A 16,387-nucleotide genomic window follows, 5' to 3' on the forward strand; every position below is an offset into this window, starting at 1 on the left:
ATAATATTAGAGAAAAACACCCTCAATCCAACAAAGGAACAAAAAAGTTAATGTTAACTTTACTACTTCTTCCTCGAGTGGAGGGAGGCTTGCTTGACCAAGATTAAACTACTCCAACAATTTATTCTCGAAACCAAGAGGAGATCATTCGGTTATTCATATTGTCTATATTAGAATCTCCATATTAGAATGATTTTGTTTCATATTGTCCATATTAGAATCTCCATATTTCCTTTCTTTCCCTCTTCTTAGCAAATACAATGTTCAACCATTGTATCATCTCCACATCCATTAGTGATTCATGTTTAAAAACAAAATGACAGACATTAAAAAAAGCTAGAACTAATCTTAAAAAATTTAAAAAAGGAAATGATTACCATAATATCAAAATGAAAAAGTACAATTCTACAGATACTTCTCAAACAAAGCGTCAATATTGATCAAGACAACCAATATTACCTCCTTTTTTCACCAGTAGCATTTGGGGCATCTATGAATTCCAAACATACTCTTGCATAGATGCCATACACACTACTGGTCAAGATGGGAGGGAATATTGGTTTTCTTAACTAGTATCAATGCTCTGTGTGATAAGTATATACAAAAATTATAGTTTTATGTTTTGATATTATGGTAATTGTTTCCTTTTTTAAAATTACGATGTCGACAAGTCCATGAGGTAAAGAGAAATCTAATGCTATTTTTATTAATGAATAATAAAAAAAATATCAATTTAGCATTTCTTTTGTTACAGCTAATGATCCACCCCTCTTGCAAAAACTTTGACAACATCATGAGTACATGAGCAGGCCATCAAAAATAAAGAAAAAAGAAAAAGAAATGATTGTAATAGTTATATCATTAGAAACGTCATGTACCATATTATGAAAACATATTTTTGATGATTATTTTTTTTGAGGTGAAGTATTTTTTGTTTATGATGAATGAATGACTGAATGAATATTATATGTTTATGAATAATTGTTATATGTCTCTTTATGTACATGAACTTGTTCCATGTTATGTAAAAATATTTTTTGTGATAAATTTTATTGAGGTGAAATGTTTTGTGGATTTATTAATGAATGAATGAATGCATGTTTTCTATTTGTTTTTTTATGTATCTTAATGTCTTTCTTTCAACTGTTTCCTTTATAGTAGATAGATTTGGTACATGGGAATTGAGAGTGATGTGCGGGGGCGGGGGGGGGGGGGATGACATATTCCATGTTCACATGATTGGCCCTCTTCAGTCGAGAAGAAATTATGATTTAGAAAATATTGGAGCAAAGCACCCTCAATCCAACAAGGAAACAACAAAGTCAATGTTGACTTCATTGTTGCTTGATTTAGTGGAGGGATGTTTTCTCCAAGATTAAACTAATCCAACAATTTATTCTCAAAACCAAGAGGAGCTCATTTAGGTATTCATGCATGGAAGTCTTTTTAATTATAATTTATTCATTCAATTAAATTTAATATTTAGTCAAGTTTAATCTAAGTTTGCCTCATTTGTCTCATGAATACATGTAGGACAACTAGTTTCAATTCAGATGTTGAAGTGCAATAACTATCTGAAGCAAATAACTTAAAATGGTAATGTTTTAGGTGAGATAACAAAATTTGTTTGATATTTGTCTTATATGTCTTGGCCAAGAGGGAGTTACATAAAGTTTTAGAAGAAATAACAAACTTTTCCATGAAAAAATTCATGTAGTATTTGTCTTTCTTTAACATTTGTGTTTTTATTTGAGTGAAAGACCATAACCTGTCATTTTTAATGTGGGGAAGAAGGAGAAACTCCTACTCTATTAATTGGGCATAAGGCACTGGTATGATTTTTCTTCTATTTTATTAATTATTTATTGTATCTGAATTCTCTTCCTTCCTTTATTTTGCAGGTAATTCCATTCACATATCTAGATTTAAAAGATTAACTATAGCTAGAGCCATATACATGAAAAAAACTCATCGACATACTGCTCAAATTTAACCCACCAAGCACTTGACTACCAGTTGCGTATTTAGTTTTACGATGCATTTGATTTTAAGCAATTTGTTATTTTTACATTTCGAAGCTTCCAAGACCATAGATTTTGAGAAAACCTAGGGCAAATAGAATTAGGATTTCTTTTATAATGTTTTCTCTTATTATATTGACAATTATTGTGACATAATGTTAGTTCATCATGATCATTATTATTTTGTGTTCATCATCATGAAAATGCTAATAAAGAAGATCACAATGAAAACAAGAACACGAAAAATAGGCTGCAATCCAGGGAAAAACCTCTCCACAGGGGAAAAATACAAAAACTTCTCTTATTATAGGAATTCAAGGAAGACTTCCAAGATATTTAATCAAGACAACTCACCAAGTGATAGGCTATCCACCCAAACAACAATGCTTCTCTCTATAACTCGATTTTTTGCTCTTCTCTAGGTCAAAACCTCAACATAGATAACTTTCTTCCCACACGTGCAAGCTTTCCAAACAAAGAATTGATGCACAAGACAAACAAATAGACATTCCTGGTTTTCTCACTATCCTTTACCTTTTCTCTCTTTGAATTTGCCTCAGATTTCTTGAAGAGACTGAATTACTTGTGTGACTCAAATGAGGTCCAATACCTCTCGTTTGTTGAGAAATATAAGGCATTATGTGAGTTATATTCTTCAATTTGATTTCTCTTATCTTGAAATTTATTTGTGAAATTATATGTTGATTATGTTGGTGTTCCTTTCATCAAATAAATTCCAGCATGAATATCAAAAAAACAATAACACAAGATGTAAGCGCACAACTAGGGAAAAACCCAGTCAACTCTTTCTTTGGTATATTAAATCAGGTTGAGACACACTTCACCGTTTGACCAAAGAAATAGACATACTCCAACCTCTAGACCAGTTCCTCTTGCAATTTTATTTGCAATCATGGTTCTTGTCTCAAAATTTTGACCCTCCTTCTGCAATAGTCTCAACCCTCCTACTTCAAAAACCTAGGCCTTCCTACTTCCGAAATATCGACCTTCCTTATGAAATAGTCACAACCCTTTCTGTAATCATCTCTGCTACAAGGAACTTCAACCTCCCTATAATTGTTTCTACATTTCACATTTCTGGCTTCCTCTTTATAATAGTTTTCTAAGATTCCATGCCTCCTCTCCATTTCTTGGTCCTGTAATAGTTTCTCTTATTTCTTGAATTGATGCTTCACTTCTCTCCTTCAAATGGTGAAATAGTAGGCTATTTATACTTATTTTTCACTATTCATTTGAGCTGACATGAATAATTTGACTTGAAACTGACTTGTAGGCTTGTAATGAAGGCTAACTTTGAAAGATGAATGGTAATCCTTTTGGGAGAATTGATTTGGTGGAGGATATATTTAGACACAATTTTTTTTGCTTTCTTGACCTTAAGGAGCCCAAGAAGGGTCTCTTACAAAAATGACTTTGACTTTGACTCAACAAAAATTTGGCTTCATAATGACCAAAAAATGTATTTGAAGGAAAACATTTAAGCAATTAGATTTCAGAGGCCTACCCCTTGCTCATTCAATGTTGTCTTTTCTATAATGGCTATGCAGTCAAAGGAACATTTCTTGTTAACAAAATATTTCCATGTAAAATGATCCATTTTCGAGAGTCGATGATAAAAGTTGAAAGAGATGAAAATTATGTTTGTTACCCAAGTATCAACTCCTTGGAATTTGTGGAACAAGCTACAAGTCGAGCACAACACCCCTTTCAAGATGTTTGATCACATTGCTTACTTATGAAGAGGTTCAAAAATATTTCTTTATTAAGATTGTAATCAATGCTATAGAAAAAATTCAGAATGAACTTAAAGATGAAACAAAACCGTGGAAAGTTGTAAAGAATTATAGAGATTTAGATGATGGCCACATATGTCTTAGAATGTTATCATTTCAAATTCCTTTGCATGAATTAATGCTTATTGGATTGAATAGGACCACCCTTGGGGTACCATGAATGAAATTTGAAGCAAAAATTTTAAAATAGGTCTGGAATAAGCACATGCTCCTACGAGTGATGCAAGGGAAAAAATATGGATAGCTATAGACATAGAGCCTATTAGAGTTTACACAAAACTGAGCTATTAGTTAGTCCCTTCATTATGATAGGAAAGAGATAGGAAACGTGTATAAACCCAAAATCAATCCCAAAGAAGATGTTCTCCAATTTACCCAAAGTATGGCAAACCAATAGTTGAATGAGCCCATGATGCGATAACAACTCATGTTTACCCCTTTTCTTGCCTTGGAAATCATTCCATTTATGGATTGTAGGAGGAAGTATGGCACATTTATGGTCTCGACAAGTTATAAGTGTGATTGGTGTCTAGTTGGTATAGGAGTCTAAATTGATAAACATAAACTATACATAGCCTTCCTTCATAGGAGATGTATTTTAAAATATGATATGCTATCTCATCTTAGATACCTTAATAATAATGAATTTAGTCACAAAAATTTCAATCCCCTTAACAACAATCACATATCTATTTTATCCATTTTTTGTAAATTCATGGAAGCTTTTCTATCCTCTTAATTTGTTAAAATAATATATCCAGTGGTATCTCTCAAAAATTTCCACCACCATAGGGTGTTGTCAGATCTTGGAGGGATTAATGCATTCATTATGATTAAAGGTCTCCCCGATTGAAGAATAATGTCTTATATAATTCTATAAGAAGGTTGCAATGTTGAGGGATCTTATAGAGGATTGAGGTAAACAAATTATTTCGAGATGAAAATACCAATTATAGATATTAAGTGATTTACCTTCTCTTTTAGAATAATTGGATCCAAGAGATTCATTAGAATGTTCTATTCAGTTGAGAGGTGTGTTCTATTGGAATGGTTAACAAGAAACGAGTACATAAATTTCCTATTGCATTGTATGTTTCATAAAAAAATTATGGTTAAATATCTTTTCTCTATATGTAAACATTTATACACCCTCCTATAGATAAATATCCATAAATGTAGTACAACCATAAAAATGAAATCTAGTCATGGAACATGAGTTGTGAGAAGTTCAACAACTTATTGATTTATGATCAAACTGACTTATAATGTGGTTTTATAATATGAGGTATATTGGTGTTAGTGCTGGAAATGACACTGTAGTAACCGATTTTGTAGTGTCCATTACCTTGTAATATCAAAATTCTATAGGAGGGAGAAGAATTCTATTTCTAGTAGAGCCTAGATATGTATGTTTATATTATGTATAGTGGTGGAAATAACTGATTGCATCACATCAGATCACTGGTTTAATTATCATGGAATCATGTGTGTACAGGACCCTATACTTACAAGGTAGAGTGGATGCCATGCCACTATATATAGCATTTTCATCAGCCATGAATGGAAAAGGTTTTCCAATATAACATGTTAGTATTGCATTTAAATATTCATAATCATCTTATTCACATATATCATCAATGTCATCTATGTTACATACATCATCAATGTCGTCTATGTTACATACATCATATAGATGTGCTTTAGGAGATATATTGAGAAAATGTAGAGCATCTATTAAGTTAGATGTTTGAATTTGTTTTATTGGTTGGCTCAAAGATGTGTGAATTTGTTTTAATGATTGGTTTAGTCCCATTTCTCTTTCAATTTTTTGTGTGTGTGTATTTGTGTGCATACAAAATAAATGGAAATTACCAATTCAAAATAACAAAATAAGAAATAGTGAAGCTAGCTGATAGTGAGAGACAAGACTATTCATGGTTTCTACCTTGTACCCCTATGCATACCTTTCCTAGGCCTAATTAGATGTATGTATCTCAAAGCCCCCTCGGTGTAGGGGTCACAAAATCCCTCCCAATTGGAATTGTTTCAACCAATTTTAGGGCACCGAACAATATACCATGAATAAACACCCATAATCCATTGAATTTTCACTAGTGATAAAACCCTACAATATCCCCCAGAAAAACCAATCGAGTGGGCCAAACTCAAGATGATTTGGGGCTTACACGTTAGGGATAAATCCTTACACCTCAACTTGTTTTTTGCATAATATATTTGAGTTTACGCTTCACGTTTTCCTCACTCTCCATGCATAGAAAGACAAAGATACGAAGTTGAGACGAAATGAGCCAGATCCACAAGGGAGAGCTACAAGGGAGGAGAGAAAGAGAGAACAAAGTTGAGATGAAATGGAAGACAACCACAAACTGATGTCACTTCTTATAGTCTTCAAAATAGTATTTTGTATTATATATTTTTTTAAAGACATATCTTATTGAATATTTGACAAAGAAGGTAGGTCATCGAATATTCGATGACTATTGGTCATAATACTCATCAGATACTCAACGACTAAATTGATGGATGGAAGCATCAATACCTTAACATTCTTGTTGAACATAACTCCCATCCATTGCATATATGACACTTTACTGTTGGATTGAAAGCATGGAGCAACAACACTTTTGTTGCACAATTTACTTATGTCGTCGATTACTCAAAATCTCAATGTTAGTTTGTTTTGTTGGATAAAATGACCTATGTGTCAAATATCCAACTACAAACTAGCGTGTAACCCGCCAGATATTCAACGTTCGTATGGATGATTTAAGAGGACCTACCCCAACAAGTGCATGTGGATTAGAAAATCACCCTCTTTTGAGCAACCCATTGATGTTCTCATGGTGAAGTCCACAACACCCAAGAACACTTAGTAACCTAGAGACAAAAAGAATAAAAAGAATAAACAAAAGAATCAACATGCTCAGGAGAATCAACCAAACCCATCGCGTTAGGGAGGAGGCACATCTGAATGTCATCGCAAGATCAAGTTCCCTTTCAAAATTTGTCAAGGTGATAATTTGACTCATGAGTGCTCTCGAATGGATGAAGTTCACTGGATTCTTGCACCTCCACTTACTACTCAATAACCAACTATCTTGACTCATCCATTCCCTAAAAAAACTCAACAAAAAATGGTTTCCAAAGCTCCTCAACCTCCGCAAGGGCGAAATGAGGGGCTGTATTTCCCTCCTACTAATAATTTTCCCATCCTTATGTGCCAAGATCAAGTCAATGTGACTACGCAAGCCAAGTATTATGATACTCCTAAGTCAAGTTCTTCCTCCAAGTACTCAACCACCCCAACTGCTTCCAATGGGCCTCTCATGCTAGATAATCTTGTGGAGCCAGTATATCACCCCCATAAGGGTGTCATTCACAAGTTAACACACAATCCATCTACATGGGTTTCCCAACACTATAAATCATTGAGGATTTATCCCAGGCTCCTTGTGCCATGTCTACTTAAGAGGTTTTGCAGATTTGTCCTCAATAATGGAAAGCCTTGTTAACTACAATTAGGGGGGTGGATCCCTCAGAGTATTATATCATTACCTTTAATTTTGATGTTCCTTTTTATATACTTTCCCACTGGATCGCCTTTCAAATTAATGTGCAAATATTCCATAAAAAATTCATTGCACTTTGGTGGATGAAGGCTCTTTACATGTGTCATGTCAACATCATGCTGGAAAGATATTGGTTCTCTAGCACTTGCTAAGTCCACTACAACTCTTTAGGAATTTGATGGACACCATTTTGTACTTCAGGGGGTTCCTCCCAAGTTTTCCATTGAGTTAGGGATAAAAACTTACTACGTTTATGTGGAAGTCCTCAACGCTGCTTTGGATTATAACCTACTTCTTATTCATAGATGGTTTTATGATGTGTGTGTCATTGTGTCTTCGATATTTCACATTATTTTTTTCCCCATGAAGACAAGATAGTGATGATTGATCAATCGGGTTATAGTGTGTCATCCACCCATCTTACTACTATGGGAAATTTTGTCCCATTTGTTGGAGTTATAAGAGTGTAGGTGTCAGTTTATTCAAAAGATCATCCACTATTGGTGTCTTTCCTTTAGCCCTGCCTGGAATTCCTTCTTCCTCTATCACTTCTCCTATGCACATGATCTCTTCTATCACCTTTGGACCCCATAGGTCTCATGAATCTTGGGGGGTGTCTTCTTCTATAGATGTAAATTAACATGGTGAGCATACATCACCTTTAGTTTAAGAGATTTCCTCTTTGGTAGTTCGGTCAGTACATCTTGATGTTGGTCAGAAACTCCATCCCAATATGCAATATGGCCAATATCCTTTTCCCACACAGGCCGTCACTTCATCTCTTACATGTGACTCCCTTGATGACGATTATTATCATCGCCAAGTCATATTGGAGGTCATGGAATCACCCAATTATTATTCTAGGAAAATTATGCCATTTGATGCCTCTAGTCTCCCCAATTTGGAAAAGGTAGATAGTAGCAAACAAAATATTGAATCAACCTAGGGGGCATCTCCTTGACCCTCCTTGGAAGTGCCACTCTTCGACCGATTCAAGTCTTGGGTTTCTAATTTTGAACTTGGTAATGAATTGTCCAACTCTTATCCACATGTTGACAAATGTCTTGTACCCCCTTTACCTCTTGATAGTCCTTGCCAAGGAGCTACACTAGCTCACGAGACCACTCACCTTATATGTCCACAGGTTATTCCTATTCATGTTATGGCTCTAGGTTTCTCATGGTATCATCAACTTATGGGAATTGGGAAGTTTAACCTTTTATGGCATGGACCCATCATGGTGTGCTATATGGCACCTCCACTCCTCCATGAGTTCACGTGTGGAAATCCTTTGCCTATGCCAAATAATGGAAACACCTTGATATGACCTATTAGATTGAGTTACGCTTGTACATATTGTACATAGTGTGAAAATTCCTATACTTGAAGGAACCCCTACTACAGAAAATCTGAATCACTTCACCTACTTGATTTTTAAATATTCATGAAGTTATTCTTCTGAATACTGAAGAAAATTACTTTTTGAGCCTACACTAATTAAATATTTGATCTCATGAAACAAAAAAAGGACAAGGTACATAGGACACATTTATTTTTGGACACAATAGTCCCCAGAAAACCCCAATGTGGGAAAACTAGTGCTTTAGTTCTAAGGGTTTATTATTATGTAGGGGAAATATATGAATACAAATCTAGGATGCTCATCCAACAATCGTTTACAAAGAAAATACTGGTGGAAAATCTAAGTGAGTTTTAGCTCACTTCACTAGGTAGAATTCCTACTGATTCGACACAAGATTGGCTAACCCCCACTATTTCTGCATTGGATATGCGTTAGCCATGTGCCACCTTCTCTTCCCTCTATGCCAGCTTCTCCCAGCTGTTCTGGCAGTTCCCGACAGTTCCCTGTAGTTTCGACAGTTCTAGATTCTGCATGACAGGAAACTTTTTTGTGTCAGCTCTCCTGGCTATTGTGTTTCCTCTACATTAGCTCTCCTAAATGTTTTGGCAGTTTGCGACTGTTCTGGCAGCTCCCGACAGTTTTGGCTATTCTGGCAGTTCTGGATTCTGCGTGACAATAAAATTTTTTGCATGGCGGTCAACTTCTCCGTGCTGCATCTCTGGAAGCTCTCTCTACCTCTATGTTTTGTATTTTCTAGAAATTCCTTCTCCCAGATTCTCTCTACCCCTCAGCTACAAGATCTCCCCAATCGATTTCCCTCCTGAGAACTTCTCACCTCAGAAAATTGATTTCCTCAATCTCTCCATGTGTGGTTTTCCAAATGAACCCCAATCCTCCATTTTATACTTTTCCTATTGAGTCTTCAATGACTGAGATTAAGTCTCTAATCAATAGATAAGATTAAAAAATGATTTGATTCACCTTCTAGATCATTGTTACCCATATTTTTGATTAATACCTATTAGTATTTTAATTTCCGTAAGTTTAGACTTAGGAACTCCATTAAAAATATTAATTATTTTAATAAAATACAATATGGGTGGAATTTCACCAAATGTTTTCTGAGCTCTTTATAACTCATGTGCCTTAACCTCTCCACCATTTCTCAAGTCTAGATCACTTCCGGTGCTACCAAAAGCTAACACTCCCTCTTAGCGAGGAAAGTGCTCTAGCAGCAATGTCCACCTTCATGTTGCTCTATTTTTGAAGCATCTCATTTCTACACTTCTGCTGCCACCAACACTGTGCTACTGCTGCTATTGTACTATTTCCCATGACACTACCATTGCCATTTCTACATATGTACTACATCTCCCTCTCAAACGCTACATCTATTATGCTGCTATCATTGCCACTGCTGCATCTGTACTACATCTCCCTCTCAAACGTTGCAACTGTTATGCTGCTATCACTGCCACTGCTAACACTACATCCATACTGAAACTCAATTGCTGAGAGAAGCAATTGAAAAACATCCAAAATTAGTTTAACTTAACTATATTCAACATAATATAGTGAATGTTGGAATTTGACTGCTGCTATTTCTGACCCTCTGAATCTTCTGCGTTGCTGTTGACTCTTACATTGTGCTAGCTACACTACTTCCAACCTTAATCTGTGCTAATCAATCTCTAGTCCCCAGGTACTTCATATATCCTCCAAACTATCCACTACATCATCTAAAACTAAGTCCATCTCGCTACTGCTAAATCTTTCACTCCCATAGCAAGGAATTGATCCAAGAGGTGGACTCCTCAAGGATCTTGCCCACATGTAGTCCTCCCAACTACAGCTCAATATTGCCCCATCTCCCTCCTGGAGATGCATGGGCACTCATGGAAAACTCATCCTTGTCAATATTACTGAAGTAGCCTTAGGATCATGTTTCTCATCCTTGTCCTTTTTCTTCAAAGGACACTGGGATGCATAGTGGCCCATCTCATCACAACTGAAACATTTGACCTTCGAAATGTTCTTCTTTCGCTTTAGCTTCTACTATCCCTTTGATGCTAGAGTATAGTTCTCCTCCTCCTTCATCTTTGTGGCACTCCCTCTGCTGCCACTGAGGTTGACCTTTACTACATCCCTCCTTAACTCCTACTGTTGAAGAGCCACTCACATCTCCTCCCATGAAGAATGTTTTTCTCTGTCGAATATGCTTTAGATGAAAACTTTCCATTCATCTGAGACTCCATTTAGGGCTATTCTCACAACCACAGTTGGTTGAGGAGTGGACCCCACTGTAACAAGTTGGTATCTAGTGTCTTGAAGACGGTGAAGATAGATGTTCACCTCTTCTCCTTTCTACATCAAAGTCTGATGCAACTTCTGCTCCAAATACATATTTCATTGTTCAGAAGAGCCTTCATATAGAGAAGACAAGGCTTCCCACATCTCTCGGGTTGTATTCTTGCCCTCCAAGTGTGAGACCACATGATCTCAAACTCCATCAAGAATGATCCTCTTTGCCTTCCCCTGCTCGGCCTTGTACGTCTTCTTTTGATCGTTGTCAGCAGGAACAACTACAACACTATTGAAGTAGGCCTTTAGATCATATTCCTCTAGAACAACTGTGATTCTGGTCTTCCATATGACATAGTTGGAAGCACCTTCCAACCTATCCTAATCTCTAAGCCCATGCGATGCCATTTCACCCAACTGTCAAACTAAATCCTATAGTCACTGCTTAGAACTGTTCATCTACTCAGTAAGTGAGAAATTCGAACATTTTAGTGGAAAGTTCTCTGAGGAGAAAACCCCCATTCTATGTGTGTTCATTCCTTTCCAGCAAATTTCTGCCTCACCAGAAACTACACCCTTCAAGCACCACACTGAGGCTCTATGTCACTCTCTCTTCCTCTGCAAAATCACGAACTAGAAATCGTACCTCTCTGTTGTCTCACTCAGAGAGAGCTTTCCTTGGATCTACCTTCCAACAAGGATTGCACAATCCATTCAAGGGGGTTCAAATTGATACTAAGTGCAACTTTCAGCCTCAATGTTCAGCACTAGATCTGCTCTTCTCGTTTCAAAATCAATGCTCTAATACCATGTGAAAATTCCTATACTTGAAGGAACCCCTACTGCAGTAAATTTGAATCTACTTCACCTACTTGATTTTTAAATATTCATCAAGTTATTCTTCTGAATACTGAAGCAAATTACTTCTACAAACTACACTAATTAAATATTTGATCTCATGAAATAGAAAACAGAGCAAAGAACAAGGCACATAGGGCACACTTATTTTTGGACACAATATTAGTTCCTGGAAAAACCCAATAAGGGAAAACTGGTGAAATTTTTTTGAGGGTTTATTATTATGCAGGAGAAATATCTGAATAGAAATCTAGGAGGCTCATCTAGCAATCCTTCACAAAGAATATACTGGCAGAAAATCTGAGTGAGTTTTACCTCACTTCACCCGGTAGAATTCTGGCTGATTCGGCACAAGACTGGCTAATCCTAACTATTTTTTGTGTTGGATCTCCATCAGCCCTATGTCACCTTCTCTACCCTCTGCACCAACTTCTCCTGGCTATTCTGGAAGTTACTGGTAGTTCCGACAGTTCCCGACAGTTCCCGATAGTTCCCGACAGTTTCAGCAGTTCTAGATTCTGCATGACAGGCAAATTTTCTGCGTCAGCTCTCCTGACTATTGTGTTGCCTCTACATCATCTCTCCTGATTGTTCTAGTAGTTCCTAATAGTTATGGCAGTTCTTGACAATTTTGGTTGTTCCGACTGTTCTGGATTCTGCGTGATAGTCATCTTTTCTACGTTAGCTCTACAAGCTACTGTGTTGCCTCTCTGCAAGCTCTCTCCACCTCTATGTTCTATATTTTCCAGAAATTCCTTCTCCCAGATTCTATTTGCCTCTTAGTTGCAACATCTCCCTAATCGATTTCCCTCCTGAGAACTTCTCACCTCAGAAAATCGATTTCCTCGATCTCTCTGTGTGTGTTTTTCCAAATGAACCCCTGATACAAGTTGAATCAACTCCTGGATTTAACCAAGATCTTTTACTTCCATGATGTTGTTAGAATTTCATTTAAAAGAGCATAAAGAAACATATATGCATGCTATAAATAAGAGGGAACATGACAAGAGTCAGCAACATAAAACACAAGACTTTGATAATGAAGTTCGTCCAGGAGGGACTATGTCTCTAGGCCCCAGTGTCAAGATGGTGTAGGCCACTACATTAAGTGCTAGAAAGAGTGATGATGTACATGCATGTGTTTTCTCTATCATACAAGGAATATTCCATCAGGTAGGAGTGCCTCCAAGAGATGTTCAGCTGCAGGAACTCTCATTCAAAAAAGGACTCCTATGAGCATGACATAATTTCATGTATGTTAATAATGAGCATCTCGCCAACATGGCATCAAAGGGATCTCAATTAAAACATACATGGTGACAAATGAATATCCCATCAACATGACGACAGAGGGATATCAATCAAAACATGACAATAAGTACATCTCACATCAAGAACAAACTAAGATCCCACATCAAATATCAAATAGGGATCTATACAACACAATGCATCTCAAGCAAAGAGACAAATAAGTACATGATTACACTACATATACCTCACATCAAGGAGTTATCTAAAGAAGAGGATGATAAACTCCTGGATCTAGCTGTACCATTGATCTCATGGCATCGAATATCATGGAAATGACTGCTCACACATTGAATGATGACACCTGCACTCTACTTTGAAAAGTGGTTGAAAAATGAAATGATCAAATGGAAAATATGATTACGCCATCAGATTTGTGGCATCAAATAGTGTAAAATCGACTGTCAAATTTCTGAATTCTGACAAAGTGAAAATCTGCGGTTACAACAATCTTTTAGATTCCTTAAAGATTCCCTCCTCTGGGTCATCTGAATATTTTCTACTCAGATCAAAAATTTTCCACACCATCAGGTTTGTGTCACTGAGAGGTGTAGGATCGACATAAATTTTGTCCAATTTGGACATTGGAAAAATTTCGCCCTCCTGAAAATTGGGCTCAAGCATGGTTCCCCCTTCCTCTTCTCCATGCTCATGGTTCCACCTGCAATTCATTAAAAAAATTATCTTGAAAAGCACGCTCAATCTTCGCCTCCCCACACTAAAGAAATGTGGGATTTTATAATGTTGGGCCAGTAGATCTCCTAATGGAGTCTGTTTGGCAAGTTGGCAATTTAAGAAAATGGTTGAGGAGGGGTTGGGGGATTAAATCTTGCCCCTCCCATTTTAATACAATACATATCGTGGTGGTTTATTTTTGTAGGTCGGTTTTAATAACCGTTTGCAAGTGCACATTTAACATGGGTGGAACCATCACATCACCCGTCACATAATTAAATATGCCTTTTTTTGTGTTAAATACAATTCATTGTTGGTGGTTGTGTTAGATGTATAGGACAGAGTGTGAGGGTGCTCGGGAGGTGGGCCAGCCACACCAGCCAGGTGGGTTCAAGCCCCACCACCCTTAGTTCAACACATGAAAAGCGGAGTGGGTGTGGGTCGGGTCCACCATTGGTGGCCCGCCTAACACTCCATGTTATATACATTGGTTTGGTATTGGAGGGTTTGGCAGGGTCTTGGCCACTGACCCTATTTTTAATATGATTTCTGGTAGGTGGTTGGAGGGTCTGGCAGGGTCATGGCTGCCAGCCCATTTTTAATAATGTTCTTTTTTTTAAATACGTATTTGGGTTCAATGGAGGTGGCAGGGGTCATGGCCCACCACCTAAATTAATATTTATTTTTATTTTTATTAAACATGGTGAAATTTTCGAATTTGTCTAATATAAGTGATATTAGACAAATTATGCATCCAAAAAATTCACCCACTCCTCGGGAGCTAGATTCCATGTTCGGGACTTGGTCAATTTGTAGGACACTTAAACTTGGCCCACAACCCAACCTTGACCAAAAATTTGACTCTCTCTTTCTCCCTCATACGAGCTCATATTTGGGTGTTGTCCACACCACTGGAATCAAGGCGATGAGCACTACGATCTGGTGTTGGTTTAGGAGAAATCTAATCACTTTGAATTTTGACCCTTTTTTATTCCTCTTAGATTTATGCTTGTGTCTAGAGCCACCTGGATCAATCCTCCCCACTGAGGAGCTTTTGTTCCTCCAAAAACATGAAAATAATATGCAACTTATTTGTACCTTGTCTGCACTTACAAGTGTCCGATAAGACAACCTTCCTTCTCCTTCACCATTGTCCTTTAAAGCCACAAGCGATGAGATGACACCTGTACCCTCTGCAAACCTGGTGTACAATTTTGCAAATTACATGCTTGATTTACAAGACCAACTAATGAGCCAATAATCCCATACTTGCCACAAGTTTATAACACATACTCGGTGGTCAAGTTTACATCAAAATGGAAATAATACCCCAGCTACCAAAACAAGGCCAACATATAATTGTTGCTTCAACAAGTGATGGAAAACACATCATCACTTTTACATTTTAAAATGCAACACATGATTGGAAAAAAATAAGACCATGACATTCTATGACGCCTAGAAGAACCATTTCTCACTAATCAACGTGAATGGGTAATTTCCTTGTGGCACATTCCCTGGTCGAACAACCGTTTCATCTGGTTCATGCACCGACATTTTATCTTTAAGGTGTTGCTCTGGATGGAGCCTCCAACACGTGGCTTTTTGATGTCCACCTCTATTGCGATGACTGCAATACATCCTCTTCCTCCATATCTTCTTAACATGTTTCTTTACCTACTATTGAGAGGGTCTTTCACACTGCCTCCTTTTGTGTACTGTTATTCTCTCCCAGCACTCAACAAATGTTATATGGTTATGTAATCCACAAAAATTACATGTTTTTTGATGCCTTGTTTTTTTTCCATCATTAACAACATGATTGTAATCAAAATGAACATTCAAATATTGAGACTAGTTATAACTTTCCTTATTGTCTCTAGTGTAAGTATGGCAATGAGAGCTTGCCTTAGCTCTTTCCCTATAGTGGGCACTACCATGGGATGATGGTGACGTGTTCCCCTCATTCTCTTCCCTTGATGATTTCATCGATGTCTCGGAAGCATCTAACACCTTTGAGCATTCTCCTTCAATGTTTCCCAAGCCTAGAAATTGAGGTCTCTACACAACCTCCAATGGCTGAGTTATGCCTTGGTTATTAACACCCAATTCTTTTTCCTCCTTGTACCTCATCATGGTAAGGAGCCTCATGTTTATCCCTGTAATTGGGATCTCCAAATCTCCAACAGAAATCATACTAGGTGAAGATGAAACTGAAAGGAAATCAACATCTTTTACCTCCACTATTGAGTTGGAAAGAACTAATGAGGGCTTCTCATCATCTGTTGTTGGTGGTTCGCTGGCTGTCTTGTCACATTCTCCAACTTCCTTTTCGACATACCCAAGTCTTTTTCGACACGATAATTCTTCTACTTTGATGGGCTTGACAATGCCTTGGCCATTAATGCCCAAGCCTTTTCCTTCATACCCCATTTTCCTCAATAGTTTGGAGCCAAT

The sequence above is a fragment of the Pinus tabuliformis genome, chromosome 2_2 (assembly GCF_031772625.1).
Source record: "Pinus tabuliformis cultivar Carrire ecotype Pingquan chromosome 2_2, CPIR1, whole genome shotgun sequence".
Lineage (NCBI taxonomy): Eukaryota > Viridiplantae > Streptophyta > Pinopsida > Pinales > Pinaceae > Pinus > Pinus tabuliformis.